General features: G+C 42.4%; 1 non-coding gene across 1 annotated transcript; it reads left to right on the top strand.

Annotated features, from left to right (window-relative positions):
* Positions 1 to 1,480: 1,480 nt before the first annotated feature.
* On the top strand, positions 1,481 to 1,587 carry LOC144765119 (U6 spliceosomal RNA). The gene has a single exon (XR_013597132.1). It is a non-coding gene; the product is annotated as a U6 spliceosomal RNA (small nuclear RNA).
* The last annotated feature ends 19,045 nt before the right edge of the window (positions 1,588 to 20,632 follow it).

Below are 20,632 nucleotides of genomic sequence, written 5' to 3'. Positions count from 1 at the left end.
GGGTGGCGTAGTGTTCTGATGCATTTCCAGGTTTAAGATTGCTCGTACATCTTGAAATGCATCACTGGACATGGGTGTTGGGTGGGGACACCCACAGCAACACCGATGTCTCGCCCCTAATACGCAAAGTGTTGCGTGAAAAGCGGCGATATTTACAAGCACACGTAAAGCCAGGCAGGGTGGCTTTACGTGTGCTTGTAAATATCACGCAGCAGGTTGCGCCGCCAGTGCGTTAATCAACGTGACGCACCGGTGGCGCAAGGGGCTTGTAAATAAGCCCCACTGTACTTTGTCTCTTATCTTAATAATATCTTAATAAATGTATGCACCAAACTTGGTATTACTAATTTTGGCATCTTGGAAGCGTGAAAAGCAAATTCTGCTTTGGCTCAATTTGAAAGGATGTTGTGCAGGTAAGAAATATTTTCACGGTAAAAAGAAAACGCGCGCTACATTGATTGCTGCAAAGGAGTTTGACTGTTGATAGCCAAGAATGGGCACACTGTTTTGAGGAATAACATGAAGCACAGAAGCCTGCGTAGGCAGAAACGTTCTGTGCTACTATTCATTTTACTGAAGACCTTCGGAGACTGTATCAAACTTGCCAACTCATCAGCATTTGGAAGGAGTCGCCCTCTTCTGACTTCATTCACCAGTCTAACAAACAAATGCCTGCATGGAGTTTGAAGGAATCCACTGAAAAAGTGTTAGTTCTCACTAAGGTGCTTTGTGTTGGAAACTTGCATTTTTACGAGATTGCGGGAATAATAATTTCCCTTTGGATGGAAAGCATTTGACAGACAATCACATACCTGCAGCTCAAAATGTGCCTCTTGATAGCTGCGAGACATTCATGCAGAAACGAGACGACTTTGTCAGGATATAAATAATTATTCTCATTTCTCTTCGTTAGGTCTTTCTAATTTCAAAACGAACGGAATGTTTCACGAGTTCCTCAATGTGCACAGAAACATAGCCTTGTTCAACTTCATATGGGCAATACATGTACAGCCTAAATATGGCTATATCATGTGCTAGTTTTATCGTGGTTACTTTAGCATTCCCTCATCATAAAAAGTCATCGATTTTACCAATTAAATTCAGAGCAATAGACGCAAACAACACAAAATCATAATGTTCCCACGGTCATCTTTATGCAATTCTAATGCGTAATAACCAGCTTAATGCACGAGAATAAGCTTTAACGCACCAGCTACTTTTCCAAGATGGCCGCCACGTCGTCTTTTATAAAACACGTGCCTGAACCTTGCCCTCATTTGCATACCCATAAGACCTCCCGAAGTACCAGGATCCTACTACTAGGCTCCTATCTTTAGATAGAGTTTACTAAATTTCTACTTTTAGATGGAAATGAAGCGACTGTAACATACTACATTAATATTGAAATGTTATCTTGCACTAAGTTACAAAGATACAGAAATCTGATCGTTTATATAAGGACGGCTTTCTTTAATAGTTTGTGCTCGCTTCGGCAGCACATATACTAAAATTGGAACGATACAGAGAAGATTAGCATGGCCCCTGCGCAAGGATGACACGCAAATTCGTGAAGCGTTCCATATTTTGCATCTCATCCTTCAGTTGCGTCAATATTTATTTTATGTGCCGATATGTACACCGGGGCAGATTTATGATGCCCTTGCACCTCCTTGCGCCGCAATTGCGTCACTAAATGTGACGCAACGGCGGTGCAAACAATGCGCCCTATTTACAACGTGACGCATCTAAGAGATGCGTCTCGTTGGAAAGCCCTGCGCCATAAGGAGGCGTTCCTGCGCAGGGGGGGGGGCCTCCTAAAAGTGGCTGAGTGATATCTATGAGATTTCACTCAGTCACTTTCTACGTCAATTCCTTACGCCTGCTTCAGGCGTAAGGGTGACGCAACATGCATTGAATAGGAGGCTCCTGTGCATTGCAGGAGTCATGTCGCACTTGCGACATGACTCCTGCAATGCGCCGCCCGTACGCCGAGAGATGCGTCACGCATCCTCACTGTCTTGCACCATGGTGCGCCGCATCATAAATGCGGCGCACCATGGGTGGCGGAGCAGTGTCGCACTGTGGCGCATGTTAACTGGCGCATCCCTGGGGATGCGCCAGTTAACATAAATCTGCCCCTATGTCTTTGAACCTACCCTACTTGAACGCTTATGGCTAGCTCTGAGCTTTTACTTAATTTGGTTTTCCTCAACGGGATTTAAAATAGTCCCACAAACGTCCTGCCAAATTTATTAATGCAAAGTAATTCAGGACAAAAATTTGGGATAAAAAGGTACATTTTACAGACACATCAAAGGAGGTAGCACAATATTACATAAGTAAACAGACAACCAACACAAGCACAAGTCAAAATAAGTTTATATTAGGTTGAGAGAACCTTGTACTGCATCTGTATGTAGTGTGCCGGAGTGAAACTTAAATACCTGCGTTTGCATATTGAAGGCACCTGGGTAACATTTTCCAAAATGAAACCTCCACCCCCCACAGAGCTTGGCCCCTGGTGAGGTGACAGGAGCACATAAACAAAAACAGTTTGCCATGCCCTGGGCTCCGCAGGAGCTGTGGTCGCTGGTGACATTTGAAAGTGATGGGCGTAAAAGTTTGTGATGAGTGCCCAGTGGCGAGCGCAGCGAGCAAGCCTGAACCTCATTAGGAGGGGTGTGGGGGGTGGGAGGGGTTCTTCCCTGAGAAAAGTTTGAAAAAAGAGTGGGCTAATGGTGCCTTCCAAGAATATTTTTTATAAAGCAGGAAGGTTAATAAAGCAATTGTGAAAGTGTAGTTATTACATCTATAAAGAGATTTCATATGATAATGACATAGGAAACTGCTTATTCAGTATAACCGCATAGCTGTTAGTCTGTCTGAAATGGCTGCCCATCTCTCTCTGCCCTGGCCCCAAGCACTATCTTCGGACCTGCCAGGTTCTACTGTTTTTGTGCTCTCCCTTATCTCCACCTAGGTCCCAGTCAGTCAACGCCTTGTGCTGCCTGTGTTCCCTCGGTTCCAGCACACTGTTTGTGTGCTAGACGTTTCCTGTGCTATCGTTCGACACCTTTGCATTGCACGTATGCTCCCTCTCCTCCTGATACTCTCTGTCTCTGGACCATCAATCTCCTGTGGTATCCTTCGACTCCAGTGCTTTAGTCCTGCAGTCCCTCCTCCCTGTGCTCTCTCCTTCACTGCACCCCCAGCCTCCTGAAATATCAAATCTCAGGTCCAGAACATTACGGTTAAGTGAATTCTCCAGATCATTCTAAAATACTCTGGGCCTCATTTATGAAAAGTGACGCATCGCTGCGTGAAAACAGCGATGCGTCACTTTTCACTGCGCCCTCCTTGCGACACCAATGATGCGTCATATTTAATGTATGACGCATCATGTCGCAAGGAGTTACAGATACATCAGTATTTCTGACGTATCTGTAAGCGCAAAAGTGAGGCATTGCTGGAGTGTGTCACAAAAGTGACGCAACTCCAGCAATGCGCCCTTTCACATGAGGCAAGCCCCATGTGAAAGGGCCTGCGTCAGTCTTACGCCTGCTGTGAGGCAGGCGCAAGATTTTGACGCAACAGCGTCCTAAAAGTGACGCAGTGAAATCTCATAGATTTCACTGCGTCACTTCTACGACCCTTCCTTGCGTCAATACGCCCCCCTTGCATACATTATACCTGGCGCAGGTATAATGTGGCGCAGGGGTTTACAAAGTGACGCATCTACCTAGATGGGTCACTTTGTAAATATGGTGCAACAAGGCACATTATTTACGCTGCTGGTGCGTCACAAAAAGTGACGCACCGGCGGCGTAAAAGTGACGCACGGCCTCATAAATGAGGCCCCCTGTTCACAACAAACGCACACTAACACTTGTACATGCAAGGAACTATCCAGAGAGCTGTCAATCCGACAAACCTACAGAACCATTCCTACAGTGACATCATTGATCCACATTATCCTTAAAATTCTCTGTTCACATCTCCCTTACTCCACACATGCATTCAATTTTGTGATTGGCAGGGTTTGCAATCGCAAAAATGCCTCCTACGTGAGGCCTTTAAACACCTTTTGCAAGTCGGATACGCTAGCTGCACTGTGGGATAGACTACCTTACATCATTCCTTATGTTAGTCTGTCTTCTTTATGTAGCCACACAAAAGAAGGCAACAGAATGATAGGCAACAACAACATCAAAATATAAATAAGAGTAAAGTAAGTAAAAGCAACATAACTGAGGAAAACGGGCAGTGAGTACTCTAGCTTCTCATTACGCATGCCAACTTAAGCATTCTACAGTGTTACATCTATTCGGTAAGATAGCTGAGCACATGCTGCAGTGATTTACATAATAACCTGCAAGTAATACTTCAGACACTTTGCTGGTGCCTTTCAGCGTTTCACCCTTTCATGGATCCTAAAATGACGATCAGTGGGGTAATATAAGCTATATCGTGCAAAGCTCATGAAATAATTCCATATGTGGTGCAAGCTATATAACACCAGGGCACATGTCAGGGGTACATGGCTTCCACCTACTATTTTCACAGGGTGGACTCCGTCCCCCCTGCCAAGAAGTTGGGCCCCACAGAAATATGCAGAACTTGTCCCGGGGTAATTTCCAGACACCGGGACATGTTCAGCAGCGTCCGTACGTTGTTAGTTTCATTATGAGCAGCAACGTGCAGGGAGTGAGGGCGGTTTTTTTACCTCCAGCTGGGCCGAAGTTAAAGGGCCATCAGGCCTCCTTTTGTCTGAATATCATGACTGGAGGCGGCCTGGAACCTCACACTTAAAAGTAAATGCCACGGAGGGGAAAGAAAGGCACACAGCTTGTTATCTCTTCTCAGGTACTTAAGAGAGGCAGATTTTGCCTTTGTTCAGTCCCTGTATATAACAGATACATGCACTGTAAGAATGTCAGGTGTGTTGGTCTGTCTCAGTATTTACACAAACAATTTCAATAGCACTATTTTATTTATTTTATAGTGCTACGAAACACAATGCAGGGTGTCAGAGCTCTTTAGTTAACATACACATTATACATTGACAATAAATCGTGCGCATGTGTAAATCAATGTACAAGCTGAGTTACATGAGACAGGGTTACAAGGTGTAGGATGTCCTTCATAGCTCACTGTGCTATATTACAAGGATAACAATTTATGAACTTCAGGTAACAAAAGGATCTCTGTGTTAAAAGTAATAACCCAATTTACAATGTACATAATATAAAAATCTGTCTCCTGCTAGAAAATATGTTTTTGGACCTTGGACATTGAGAGGGTAAGGTTGCAGTGGAAGGAGCCTCTTCCAGAATTGCATTAGATTGCTCTTTCCATATCTCCTGCTCCTCAGATATTCTACTTTACCTCCGAGGCAGATGTCATCTCTGTCGTTAAGAGTTTCCTTTAATATTTTCAGGCAAAATTCTCAGTCCTCATGGTGCTTGAGTGGCAAACAGATGGCAATACAAATGTAATTTTCAGATTTTCTACTGTAGACATTGCATGGCTCTTCCTTTACAAATAGTGAAGGAATTATGAATTTACTGTCATGGAATAAGTAGCAAAAAGTGGGACAAAAATAATGCGTTGAAATGTTCTAACAGGATACATTAAGAATGCAGGCAAAAAGCGTGTCAAAATGGGGTGGCAAAAACCCTACAGCATTCTGGGAAGCCTTCTCACGCAAGTCGCAACAAAGAACTGAGGTTGTGCAGCAATAACCAATACAGTAGATAAAGGCATATGGAAGCTGCTGATCGTTCATTAAAAAGCTAGTCTGTTTTTCAGCTTGAAATTATCACTGCATATCCGCTTCAATTTATTTCATTTTCTTCATGTTTTTTTTTTCCCGCAATAAAGTTAAAAGTAAAAGTTAAGGTTTGTGCTGCAAAGTTGGTTAAGTATTTCTCTTTTTTATTGGAAAAAACAACATTTTTAAAAAGAGAATCAGAAAATTTAGCCTTCAGGTAGACTAACCTGTGTAGATTTCCATTTACAAATGTCAAATTGTTATGATCGATCCGTGAGAAGAGCAGTGAGTGCAAGAGGAGGCCTAGCAAATGCTGTCACTGACCCACTATCATTCTGTATGTGATAATTAGGCCGACATACAGAATGATAATGGGCCTGATAGTAGTCTGTGCCAGGTCGGGGAGGGCTGCTGCAGGCCACTGATCACAGCAGGAGCACGAGCTGCCCCTGCAGTGAGAGTTACAGGACTCTCATGCTGTTGCAGGGGGCAGCTGAAATTACGGACAAAAGGCGTCCGTGAAAGAAGTCTTGACGGACAACGGACAAGAGGCCCAAATTACAGGCAGTCTGTGAAATTTACGGACGGTTGGTCACCCTACTTGTGCCTTCGGATCGTCACTTTGTGTGATGCTCCAATGGCGCAAACTACAAAATCATATCTGTAAGGTCACGCAAAGCCACTTTGAGTAGCTTTGAATGATCTAGATAGAGTAAGGCAAGGCGGCGCAAATCGCTGCTTTGCCTTACTCTGCCCTCGGGAGACGTTACATGGGCTTTGCAGTGGGTGTTCCCATGGATTATGATGCTTCCCCAGATTTACAAGACCATGTAAACCTGGGGAAGCTCCAAATCCTTACGCCTCCCGAGGTGATTCATAACGGGGAAAAATAACTTTATTTCTCCTAGTTTATTCCTATTTCCATTTATGCTGCATTCTGTAACATGCATAGAAAGTGGAAAATGCCTCTTAGGATGCCCCTTCCTGCACAAAAATTCTGCAGACAACACAGGCAACCTTGCACCATGATGAAAAGGTGCCTGCATTAGCGCTAGGCTGCCAAAACGGCACCAGCGCTGCGGGAAAAGACAGGAATGCACCGTATTAGATAGATGTGGTGCCTTCCTGCCCTTTCACTTTGATGTAGGGCAGTGCAGCAAGGTGACTTGCTGCACTGCTCTTTATCAAATCCCCGTACATGAGGTCCCCTGTTTCAATTTGGTTTTATACATTTTCTAATGTGGATTTTATGCAACTTTTTTGTAATTTCCATTTGTGAATGTTAGTTTTCATGTACTCGAGTTAGTGGGACTCCTCACACTATTAGAAAACTTGGCTTGCGTACGCATGGCCCCATTTGGGTAAAGTTCTTCCTGCCTTTATTACTGGTGATATTTTTGTAACATGATAGGAGCCACATAGTGAGGTTTATCCTGCAGAGTGTCATTTAAGGCTTTAGCATAGATTTTCCAACTCAAAAGGTACGTTGCTGAGATTAGGAAAATGCATTCATTTATTTTTAGGTCTCGCCTACCAGAAAGTGCATGCTATCTGGTTGTGAAAGAATTACTGTGGGGATTACCAAGTATTCACAATGGGTTCACAGCCCGCCCATTGCTTCCTATTGGTTGACTTAATTGTCAATCTAATTTTCTTGCTTTTTAATTAAAGGCTTGTCTTTTTCCTCTTGTGTTTGTCTATCTCTTTCCCCTTTGATTGACTTACTTGTAACTTTCCAGTGCTCGTTTTAGGGAACTGCTTTTCTGGTTAAGTACTCCATGAGAGTGCATGTGGTTTCCAGTTCTGGCCCTTGTGTTTTTCTCCCACGCCAAATATCAATCCCCTGCGTAGCTCTATCCTTTGTGGGCTGCTCTTTCTGGCTTGTTTGCGTCCCACTTCCAAGCTCTACATCACTGTCTCCCTTGTGTGCTTCTCTCCCCATTTCCCATGTTGCTGTCTTCCTTGTGTGCTGCTTTTGCCATCCCTCCCCTGGTTTTATATTTCTGGTTCCCACCACACACGTTCCATTGCTTCTCCCTACCAGCTACTCCATTGGCGCCCACCTCCGAGGTCCTTTTTTATAAAAAATACATTTACATGTTTTTGGTGGGCCAAGCAGCAAATGGCTGCCAGCCAATCTTCCATCAAGAAACACTTTTGTGCTAATTACATTTCTTTTTCCCCCCAAATTTACTGATCCTTCTGTGATTGCTAAATGTAAAAAAGTGCTTGTGCTATTTTATAGTCCGCATGAGTTCCTACTCATACACAGGCTTGCATGATAACGCATATGCGCTCATCTGTCATCATTTATGAGCCCAGCTATGAAATGACATGACCAGTACGCACATCATCACCTTTTTTATTTATTTTAAAATTGTGTCTGATGCTGCAGTGTATCAGCAAACAGCATTTGCAAAGACAATAGGTCAAAAAAGCAAGACCTATTAGCTTTGAAGGGGATTGTTCTATTAGTTTTCTAAAGAATTTACTGTTTGAGATTGACCTTTAGTTGGTAGGGCCTGTTTTCCAAAGATTTGAACTTTCAAGATTGATCTTTAGTTGTTAGAAAGTGCGTGGGCCAGGTTATTTTTCTTAACAAGTGGTCATGTATACGACTTCTTGAGTTCTGTTGGAGAGTTGTCTGTGATATATGAGTTGTTATTTCTATTAATTGGTAGAATTGCAGCCAGCTGCGGCAGGCACAGGTGAGCGTGGTGGGGTGGGGCAGGACATGGTGTGGTACTGAAAATTGTGGACTCGTGTAGTAAACTTTGTCGTAGCATGACGATTTTGCTATCAAAAGACCGAGAATGGCTTGTACACTATGTACAAGCATTTTCGTCATATTCCAGTAACGATTTCACCTCGAAATCGTCATTTTCGTCCTGGTATCCTTGGCTTCCATTTTGTGAACGGCAGCCATTTTGGGGATTGCCCTTACAGTAGGCCCTCACTGTGGCAGAACAAGTATTTAAGGACATAACCTTAGCATGGGTTTGTGCTGACTCCTGCATGACCTGGCGAAAGCTGACTCCCTTGCCCGAGGCTGACCTCGTTGAGCCAGTTCCTTGTTAGGCAGCTGGTCAGATAGAGATCAAAGAGCAGGACATTGCAATGTTTATTGTATACGCACACACCCCTTTATCTTGCTCCTATCTGTTTCTGTTCTTTCTTTATGGTCTATTTATGATGTGGGCTGCGGGCCTTTTCATTATGGGTCTTGTCCAGCTTGTCTAAAGAAGAATGTTTATTATGGGTTTGTTTGATGATTAATTTTGGGCTGGACAAACTGAAAAGTGGGTTTGTCATCATACAGTATGTCCTGGGAGTGACCAACAATAATGTACTGGGAAGAGAAAATGTGTGCCTAGGGCATAATAAATGATATAAAAGGTCTGTGCTGAGAACATTCAGCAGACTGCCTCATTCAATTGCTAAGGCAGTTGGGTGACGTAGCCTCACTTAATTGTGTTTAATAAAGATGTTTTTTTCATATTTTCAGAGTCTTGTGCCAAGTTCTTGTTATATTAGTAAGTATTCCCTGAGAGTGAAAATTACCAAGTTCTTCAGTTGGCGCCCTAACGCGGGAATCATCAGAGAAGTGACTTTCTGTGGGAGTGATCGTGCCAGGCGACTGAAATTCTTAGTTTGATTTGTCCTTAGTTTTATTTGAATATTGCAATTTTCAAAAGCAGAGGGTCTTGTATATTTACGAGTGTATCGATAGAGATAGCCCCTTGAAGTTTGAAGCTAGATTAGTGAGCTATAAGATGCCTGATCTTAGCGAATTTGGAGATTTGTGTTGGCCCACTTTGTATACGTTTGGATTAGCCGATCTAAACCTATCTAAATAGGTTTAGATTTAAAAACATATTTCTTCTTTGGTGATTTTGTATCCCCAGGGAATTAAAATATGACATAATACAAAACAAGGATCCTTTGTTCTGCGCAGTTTTATTGAATGGAGATATGCAGAACGATTTTTGGTTTTCTGCCAGCCAAAGCTAGTGAATTAAGTGTATTGTGGCTTCGTGCACATACAGCAGTCTGTTGGGCTATGGTTTTTGCAGTCGTTTGGAACCCTATTGCGACGTGCTTCTTGTAAATATGACTTACAGCTAGTATTTACAAATGGCTTTGTTTTCGTCCTGAGTGTCGATTTGTGGGTTCAATGTGTATTTATAATGTCTATGTGGTTTTTCTCATTAGTGTAACTTCAGTAATAGCTACAGCGCTGTATTGTGTGTCCTGAGTGTTTAAATCTTTTCTCTTTATGTCTGCAATGAGCTCAATGTGTTTGTAGGTTTCTTGATGTTTTCAGTCTGTTAAGTAAAATGTCAGATTAATTAAATATTAAGTAGAAATTAAATAACACTCCAGCAATTTTCTATGTCACATGCTAAAAATCGCTATGTGTTGCTATTTAATTTACAGACTAAGCAAAAACGCATATGTGCAAACTGTTAAATGCTTAAAATAGATAAGTTAAAATTCACATTCACTAGGAATACGAAGGGCCTCAAAAATAATTGTGTCCTTTGTAGCGAAACAAATTTATAGCATTTTTTCACTTACATGTGTAGTACATGAAAAAAATTTTCTTGCTATATTTAAATGCATCTTTTTGCACGTGCATTTTTAAAAACTTGAAATGTCTGTTTTCAGTAAAACTGAAAGCGTGCTCAGGTTTCAGCACTCTTTCAGGTTTCAGCCTTTCCTGCCTTAAGGCAGCAGATGTTGTTTTTCGAAGGCCATAAATAGCATTGGAGTGTTTATTTAGCCCAGGACTTAGCACAGTTGGATTTTTTTCATTTCAGAATAGTGTTTTAGAGGGTTACAAAAATAAGGTTCATCACTTTGTATCACTGGAAGACATTCCAAATGGGGTTTTCTTCTCTTTAAGCAATTTTTTTAAAGTATATTTTTGGTTCTTTTGCTAAATACTGATTGCCTTTTAAAAATGGCGCGAAAAATTTCATGTTTTAAGTTAGGCTTTTTGTGCGTAAGCGCATAAATGAATGCATCTAAAAATGATAGGAAAGGGATGCAGCTTACCTTTATATGTGGAGTTATCATAAAAACAAACAATTGGTTTCATTGAACGAAAAATTACTAATTATGGAAAAATTATTTGAGAAAAAAATAAATGCTTTTTAAAATCGTTTTTTGATATTTATAAAGCTTAATACTCATACTATGACCTCCTAGTATTAAAATTTGATTTAAGTTATGTGTTAAGGTGTAATTAGGTAATTTGCATGTTGGTTTTCACTTGGCGCAGGCATAAAAAACTCACTTTTCCAAGGATTTACATGAGATATGACTAATGTCAAATATCTGTAACGTGTAAAGAACATCCTGAGGATGATTAATATGTAAAACAATTATAGGATATTTATTTTTAAGTGCCCCAAAGATAAAAGTCGAAATTGAGGTAAATGGGTTTTTAATACAGATTCTTGTCATTTACCATAGTGAAAGTGTCTCTGGCTTCAGTAAATGCATACATTTGGGTATAATACAAACTTGCGGGTTGTTATTGAGATTGTTTTTCATAGCTCGGTGAGCCAATGTGCCCGGTGCAGAACTTTGTGTTTAATATCAGGATTGAAGGTTCTAACTTTAGCGGGGCCCATTTAGACGTTCGGGGTCTTATTTATGAAGGCCTTGCGCTACCGGTGCGTCACTTTTTCCCATTTTAAAAGTGACGGACCGGCGGCGCAAGGCCTTCATAAATAAGGCCCCAGGTGTTTAAAATGAGTACCAATGTATAGGGTGGTAGCAAGCATTTGTTCTCAAAACTGGTATGTGTGAACCCTTCACAGTAAATGTAGTAGGCCTTCTGTCTTTGTCATGTTGACATTGTGACCTTTTAAATTCGAGCCTTGTCTCTGTGAAATGCAGAATAACCTTGCTAAACAGGCCTCTGAAAGGTGGAATTTCTGGTTTAAAGTTAAAGACCTAATTCCAAAGGGAAATATAAAAAAAAGGTTTCTTGAAAGGTTTCTTTAAAAGTCCCATCATGACATTTGTATTTCTGCTCTAAAAAAAATAATGTCTGCTAGTCGTTTTTAATTTGACAGAAAACGAAATGTTGCATTAAGTCTTAGACAAAAAATAGGATGCAGCCTTTTACTAAAATTTTGAAGCCTACATGAATAAGTAAAAACGATTTGCCAAGTAAGAAGTTTTTTTTATCATGGAGATTGTGGCACAAGGCTAATTTTAGGTGTCAGGAAAAGGATTTTACCTCTAAAAGTTAAAAAAGGCTTCATATTGCAAGGTGACTGACAAGATGGTAACAGTTAAGTAATGGAAATTTATTTTTGTGTTTGTTAATATGTATCATGTTTTGTCTTCTACTTAAAAGTTACAATTGATGTCTGTTTTATTATATGTATTATCTATACATATTGTATATGTCTCTCTTTTGTGTGCTGTGTATTTTTTTTCTTCCTTTTCGTTTCTGCTCACAGATCATTCATGGATTGCTCTGGGGGCTCAAGACACGTGAGTTTGGTTGGTTGAAATGATTTTTTTTTTTTGGGCGCAACTCCTTTGAAAAGAAATGTCTATGCGTTTTTCATGTTTGTGTAGTTTGTTCTATCATGAATTGGTCTTGCTGGTTCTATGTGTCCAAAAGTTGTATTTGACAGCAGATACCAACTATTGGTGATCTACTGTCAAACAGGAGGGTATCCTTACACGGTATTATGCGTCACCGCTCATTTATATATGCTATGTTTTGCAGCGAGTATATTGATGGCTTGATGTCCGTTTTGTGCGTTTTTGCATGTTTTTTGTTGTATGTTGCTGCTTAAGAAATTATTACAAATTCATCCGTGTTGTTGTGACATGTATGATGATACGTGTCGCTGTCAACAGTTGGGTAAAATTTTCGCTGATACTAAAATTCACAGATATGATTTCTTTACATATTGTGAACCAGACAGACAACACTTCACCAGTGTATGTCAAATTTGGCTATAAGTATTGAAGAAAAATAAACAGCGAATTGTGTCATTTGTAGTCACGATACTGCCCTTTTCTGTAAGGAACAGGCAGCCCTAAAATTATATATCCTGATTGGACGTAAGGATAAATTATAGATTTGTGACTCTTGTACATGGTGACCTAATTTCTATATCACATTAGTCACTTTTATTCTGCTTCCTAATTGGCCTTCCTATGGCTTTGGACCATAAAAGAAATCAGGTTTCATTTTTTGTCACATGCCTGACTATCACCCAAGCACATCAGGCCTAGTTATTGGGGATTTTTAGCTGTGTCCTATTCTCTTTTCCGTATTCCTTTCACCAGTCAGCTTTTATTATTATCAGTGTATTGTTCAGGTTCGCACTTTCAGATTGCAGTAATGTACCATGGACCCCCATTTTATGTATAATTCCCTGTTGCATAACTAGACTGGTTTCTAAGAATTTTCTTTAGGCCTATTCTGATGTTTTTCCAGTCTAACTGTTAGGACTGTTAGGACTGATTAACTGACTCAATACTACAGTAAGATAAGCTTTCCACCTCAATAGGAGACACATTACTTTTTTTTTTAATATGACAAATTCAATGCCTATTCTAATTTGGTTTTTAGTTCCTTTTTCTGCTGCTTTAATTTTAATGGACCAGATGTATTTTAAATAATGGAAATACCAGGACTCTCTAGTTCTTGTCTTTTGTTCCCACATCTTGATCATTAGCTTTTGCATTGCATAGTCCCACCTGATGCACAATTATTATGATAACATGTATGTGATCCCGCTTTTGAGATGTTCTAGATGAGGAATTTAAGAACACTATGTGTATCATTGAGATAAAATGTGTTTGCCCCATTAGACATGCCACTATGTGTGAGGACATCCATTCAGATAGAATTCCCATGTCGCTATGATGATGAAAGATATGCTCTCACACGGAAACCCAATTGAAGAGACTAGAGGGACTGTTTTGCCTATTGCCTTTGTTTTTGTATTGCCTTTGAATGACAGTGTATTTCAACGCAGATTTGTCCCATGGCTGTGGCCACCCCTTTGAAGATCGCAGGTCACCTGTTTGCAGTCCTCTTGTTGTACAGTGAACTGTTTAAAGCATCGCACTTGCTTCATCAGAAGGCGTTCAACATCAGAAAAAAAAAGAAGGAGCTGGTTTTGCCACAGTCCCTTGAGATTTCAGTACAAAAGAGCGCCTGTTATGTGCTGGTTAACCTCTGACAGTGTGCAGTCCCTTGAGCCCCTTGGCCTGAGTTTTGGCCACGCACCCCTTTTTCCCTTGCTTCAACGGAAGTGCAGTGCACCGGAGGATCCAAGAGTGGCAAAAGGCACTCCATTCTGGTGCCCATGAAAGAGCGGCCTGAGCGTCCTCCAACACTGAATGATGAGTGTTGGAGTCTGAGAATGGTCCTGGGTCTGCACGAGAAGAGCATTATTAAAAAAATTTGTAGTGTCTGCCGCAGAGGAGAGACACGGTGCACTGCCTTGAGACATTGAGACTTTGTGAATGAGCTAGGAGTGTTTGCCAGGAGGGCACTCCAACAGATACTAAGCATCAAGAGCATGGGAGGCCTGAATCCAAAGGCCCATGCAACAACGGGAGCAGACTTGATTGGACAATAGAAGTCTGCCAGAGAGGCTTTTTGAACAGAATCTGGGCATAGTTGGTTTCACAAGAAGTTTCCGTGTGATTGTATAGACTACGTGTTAGGAGAATGATTTTATTGTTCTGCTGGCATTATTTTAAAGTAGTATTCTGTTTAGTAAAAGCAGAATAAAGTCCATTTTCTGTGAAAGAGTATCCCCTTTTCACCTCAGAGCATTAATGAGGGTCACCACTGTTTCACTTGAACATATAATGAATTACAGAAAGGCATAGGAAGACCTAAAATGTTACTAGATAATTTTAGGATTTACCTTTTGCTTAGGGTTGTGGAAAATTATGATTCATTTGTAATAGCGGTCAATACTTTGTCTATATGTTCTTAATGACGTGTTTTCTAGTGTTTTTTTAAACATGGCATTGTCTTTTATGGGTGGGATTGTTTTTGCTGCCCAATTCACATCTGTACCCACCTCCCAACCTATGTCTCTTCCTACTTCTACTTCTTTGCATACTTTTTTCCAGATTTTACCTGAACATGGACTAGTTAGGAGGTCAGAGTTTACTGATAATTCTTGTTGTACAGTTTCTGCATCGACACCAGTTAGTAGTGAACATCACTAATTGTTGGGTGTGTGGTCTTGTACCACATACTACAGATAGAGGCATTTCCTATTTGGTCCTGCCATATATGGCCTTTGTGCTACTGCGTGTGTAAGGAGACCTGTCCCGAGAGAGTCGCTAAGTAATAGGATTATGCTTCAGCAACATCTTGATGATTTGATAAAAATAGACCTGGACTCAGACTAGCGTGAGTATAGGTTATTGCCTATGTAAGGGCAAAAGGAGCGTCTGTGGTTCTGAAAATTCTGGACTCGTGTAGTAAACTTTGTCGTAGCATGCCGATTTTGGTATCAAAAGACCGAGAATGGCTAGGACACTATGTACAAGCATTTTCGTCATATTCCAGTAACGATTTCACCTCAATATCGTCATTTTCGTCCTGGTACCCTTGGCTTCCATTTTGTGAACGGCAGACATTTTGTTGATTGCCCTTACAGTAGGCCCTCACTGTGGCAGAACAAGTATTTAAGGACATAACCTTAGCATGGGTTTGTGCTGACTCCTACATTACCTGGCAAAAGCTGACTCCCTTGCCCGAGGCTGACCTCGTTGAGCCAGTTCCTTGTTAGGCAGCTGGTCAGATAGAGATCAAAGAGCAGGACATTGCAATGTTTATTGTACACGCACACACCCCTTTATCTTGCTGCTATCTGTTTCTGTTCTTTCTTTATGGTCTATTTATGATGTGGGCTGCGGGCCTTTTCATTATGGGTCTTGTCCAGCTTGTCTAAAGAAGAATGTTTATTATGGGTTTGTTTGATGATTAATTTTGGGCTGGACAAACTGAAAAGTGGGTTTGTCATCATACAGTACGACCTGGGAGTGACCAACAATAATGTACTGGGAAGAGCAAATGTGTGCCTAGGGCATAATAAATGGTATAAAAGGTCTGTGCTGAGAACATTCAGCAGACTGTTGGGTGACGTAGCCTCACTTAATTGTGTTTAATAAAGATGTCTTTTTCATATTTTCAGAGTCTTGTGCCAAGTTCGTGTTATATTAGTAAGTATTCCCTGAGAGCGAAAATTACCAAGTTCTTCAATGGCAGGGGGGAAGCTGGGGACGACGGATAGGTGTTTTTTGATATACAAAAACTATACCTATTCTGTTGTCTGTTGACTTCCCCCCGCTACCACCCCGCCCCCACCCCACCACTTTTACCTGTGCCGGCCGCCACGCTGATTGCAGCTGAAGTTGCCTGCAGTATATTCCTGAATGTTTGTGTTGGGCGTGGGCCTGACAGTGAGCCACCTTACTCACTTCATTTCCACTGGTTTTACAACTCCACAAGGGTGAGTTGCTTGAAAGACATTAGTGTAGGGGACTTTTCATTTAAAGTGCTTCCTTTGCTCTGCTCGGATGAGGGTTGATTATTTTGCTTGCTACATATTCTTTTAGTTTTGCTGAAAGTGATCTGTCATTTGGTCTGCCTGGTCCAGATTATTTTTCTTAATGAGTGGTCATATGCATAATGTTTTGAGTTCTGTTTAAAAGGTCCCTGAGGTCAATGCGTTTATTGAATCTGTTAATTGGTGGAATTGCAGCTGGAGTTGATTGCAGTATATTCTTGAATGTTTGTGTTGGACATGGGCCTGACAGTGAGCCATCTGGCCCACTGGGTTTCATCTGGTCATGGAATGAGTTGCTGAAAAGTTGTTAGTGTAAGAGACGTTTCATTTCAAGTGCTTCCTTTGTAGTGTTTGAGTAGGGAATTGATTGTTTTATTTGTTAGATATAGTTCTAATGTTTTTGTTTTGGTAACAAAGGGTCTGATTTAGATCTTGGCAGATCGAGTCCCACTGTGGCATTTTCGGTGGTCTTTCTACCTTGGCGGTCCGCCCACCCTATTTAGATGTTAGCAGGTCCACAGACGAAAGACAGCCGCAGTCCCACCGTCATTGGCAAGAAATATCGACCGCATTGATTTCAGGAGAGCAAAAGCTTCTGTCGGAGGTAGGACCACCAGTTTCCTCACTAGCCCAATCATGATGTGCCTTCTGCTAACGTGATTGTAGCAGTAAAACCTCCACACTTGAGTTGGCAGAATGGAAGGCATATAAGGCAGAAACCCAACTTTTCTCAGTTTCACACTTCCTGTTCCGCAATGGATCCAGCCTTCCAAGTCCTGCCGTTGCTGCTGCTACTTGATGATGAATAAAAACAACACTGTTGTGGAGGCAATCAATGGTAAGCTCTACTTTTACCTGTTACATATTGACTTGTCTGTCAACATTTTACCCAGGAATCTCAGGAAAAGAAGAAGGTGGTGGTAATTATCTTTAGTTAGTAGAGGGAGATTTAGGATAGCATCCTACACCACACTCAGGAATGAAAGAAAAGAAATACCTAAACTTAAGGTTGGTGCCTCATATGCAGGATAGCTCCACAGTTTTGTTTGTGGCCCTAACCCTATTTCTCTGGCTACTGGTGTTCCCCAAAGGAAGGAAAGGGATAGAAAAAGAAACCAAATGAGATAGTGTAAGAAACAATTTATAGGACAACCGAGGAAAAAAACTTACAGCCCTTAAAGTATACTTGTCAAGATATGCTCTCCTGGTGAACATAAAAAAAACTGATGCGGGCTCAATTATACCAGTAGCCGGGCTATTGTTCACTCCCTTCCAATGCCTGGATAGTATTGATACTGATACCCACATACACTATGCGGTGGAACTGGCAAACACGCTGCAAGATTAGTTTGTCTTCACTACTCCCCGGAGCTATGTCAAAGAAGTGAGAAAACAGAGCATAATATATCAGGCCCCAAAAGTAGAAGAAGAAAAAAAAATAATGACCTTCAGTATGACTGGAGGAGAAACAAAAAACCTTCTTGACACAATCTTCACTGCGTCCCACATCCCTTACCCCAGCCCATATTTAACCCAGTCCTCCCTCTAACTCCCTTTCCCCGCCTGGAGCAAGTACCACAAATACTCCAACTCTTCTGAGTTACGGTGGCGCATAGGATCTCCCATGGGATTCCACCACTCCTCCCTCCAGTCCTCTTGGACCTCGATGTCTTCGATCTCTCCACCGTCCTGGTAGACCTCTACAGTCGGTCTTTTCCAGGTCTCCAACAGTTTCCCTTGATCTGCTGTACTTGGCATCTTCCGGGTTTCCACAACGCAGCCCTTCCTCTTCAATGTCCCCTTGCGTCTCGGTAACTTCCTTTTCTCCTCTGTTGAGGCTTCCGGATTGGGTCCACATTCGAGTTGGTCCGCCTTCTTCTTGCATGGGGTAGAGAGAGTCGGTTTTTGTTTGGTTTTCCTCTTTGTTCCTAGTGCGATATTGTTGGTTATTCAGAGGACAAGCAGGGGAACCACCATAACTAAGGTAAGTCAGGGCATATTTGATGGGGTTTACCTGTGTCTTCCTTAGAGTAACCACCACTCAGAATAGAGGCTAATTTGTTTACATATTCAAACTTTGATGGATACAATTTATGTAAAAAAACATTTAGATGTAGTGAGTTACTGTGTTGAAATGCGATATTTGCAGTGTGTTGCTAACACTTTCGTAGATAGTATTATTGGAGGCAAAAAATGTTTAAAAATAATATGTAAAAAATACATTTGAAATATATGATTTACACATTTTTTTATTTTACATTTATTTTAGGCTATAAATGTAATTTGCGAAGAACAAAGGACAAGAAGCAAATGTTTGATTAAAATATGTATTCAAACCATATATAGTTTGTAGAACTATATGGCTTTAGTGTCAATCATCAAATATGTAATTAATCCAACAACAATCAGTCCAATAACACGCAAGACCAGGGTCCACTCATTGGGGATCGTCGCAGGTACGAACCGGCAGCCAGTTGTGACCTTATTGTGAGGATACAGCAACGTGTGGGGACAGAGGAGCGCCTGAGACCTCATGAGGCCTAGACACGCAGCCGCCGAGAAAAGCCGGGGCCTGGATTTCGGCTTCGTCCCGAGTATCGTGGAGAGGGCACCGGAGGTCGCGAACAACGCAGAGCGGAGGCACTAAGAAGGACGAGCCCCGGCGACAAGAGAGAGTATTTGCGATGGTCAGGGGAGCGCACGGATCCCAGGCAGGGCACCAGACTGAGGCGGGCTCTGCCTGTGTACATCAGTGGATGAACCGTGGTGCGGAGTCGAACCTGGTGGGAAGGTCCGAGAGAGCACAGGCGTCCGCACGGGATGGAGCAGCGGATCACTAAAAGCAAACCGGAGTGCTCTGGCTGAGGTGAGCGATAGCCCGTGTCCTGGCCGACCGGATGGTTGCACGGGGAGTGCAGTGGTTGCGGAGCTGCCATTTTGAAGCAACCGGAGAGTCACCGTGGTGGAGCGGTGCCTAAAGAAAGGACCTGCTCAGCTGATTGCACACTCATTGTCCCGCACGGCAGACGACGAGCTGATAGGGCACAGGACGGTGCCCTATCGGCGGATTGAAGTGATGCCCGACATATAAGTAAGCAGGTGCTGGGAGGCTTGGTGCACAGCGGATCCGCTGTCTGGGCAGCGCGGCCGTGACTGCGTGTTTAGAAGTAGGCTGGTAATTGCACCAGACAATCATAGCGCTCCCGGTTTAAGCTGCAAGGGGGGGAGAACTCTCTGCAGATATCCTCACAACAACGAGCAGACTAGCCTCACAAGAACACAATGCCAATACTGTTGCAACTGTATTAAAAATCACGATAGCGCTGTGCAACGCTATGAACTGATCGGAAGGTGAGGCATTTAGCGCGAGGCCCGCTGTCGCCATAGCAGTGCATTGACACAGGCGCGCTTTCCCAGGGAGCAGCTAGACCCCGAAGGCGTGGACGATCTACGCACGGTAGGCCATACAAGTGGAAGGGAACGCAAAGACAGTAGGGACTTGCAGCACCGGCAGGCGACACAGCACAGGTCTGACGGGACACAGCTGATGGAAGAGTGCCTACCCTGCCACCCACACAGTGAGTGAATCCAAAGATTGCCGCCTAAACGAGGACATTGTACTGAGCTATCAATCTTGAGGCACTTAGGCTAGGAGGCGCTGAGGGCTCAAAATGGGGAAACCAGATACAAGGCAGTCGAGATTAAACTTCGACAAAAAGACTGCCAAAGGAGCGGATACAGACACTGGCCACCAAGAACAATCTGAGGACCACACTGCGAAACGACCACCAGCCGGTGACATCCGGAAAATGTGTGATTTTAAATCTAGTCTTCAGGGCCTAGATACCAAGATGGATTCACTGGCTGAGAGGATGGACAGGATAACGCAGAGAATGGATAAGCAGGAGGGCTGCGTGATCGTACTGGAAACAAGAGTTACAGAAACGGAAGAGGGACAAACGGAAATGGACAAGAAGCTACGCAGTATGGACGGGATCCTATATGCAGTCCAGCAGAAGAATGAGGATTTGAAAGCCAGCTTGTGGCTTAATAATGTAAGAATCACAGGAATTGCGGAATCAACCAATATCCAGAACATGGAGAAATACATCGAGACGATGATGACAGACCTATTCGGACAGGATTTGTCAGCCATGTTTCTTATCGAACAAGCACATTGCACGTTGGGACCACGACGAGACCTGGTGCGCCGGCACAACCCATACTGGCACGAGTACTGAACTACAGTGACTGGGACACAATACTACGAATGGCAAGGGAG

The sequence above is a fragment of the Lissotriton helveticus genome, chromosome 6 (assembly GCF_964261635.1).
Source record: "Lissotriton helveticus chromosome 6, aLisHel1.1, whole genome shotgun sequence".
In the NCBI taxonomy this organism is placed as follows: domain Eukaryota; kingdom Metazoa; phylum Chordata; class Amphibia; order Caudata; family Salamandridae; genus Lissotriton; species Lissotriton helveticus.
Note: the sequence above shows the minus strand (reverse complement) of the source record. Positions and strands in the feature narration are given on the sequence as shown.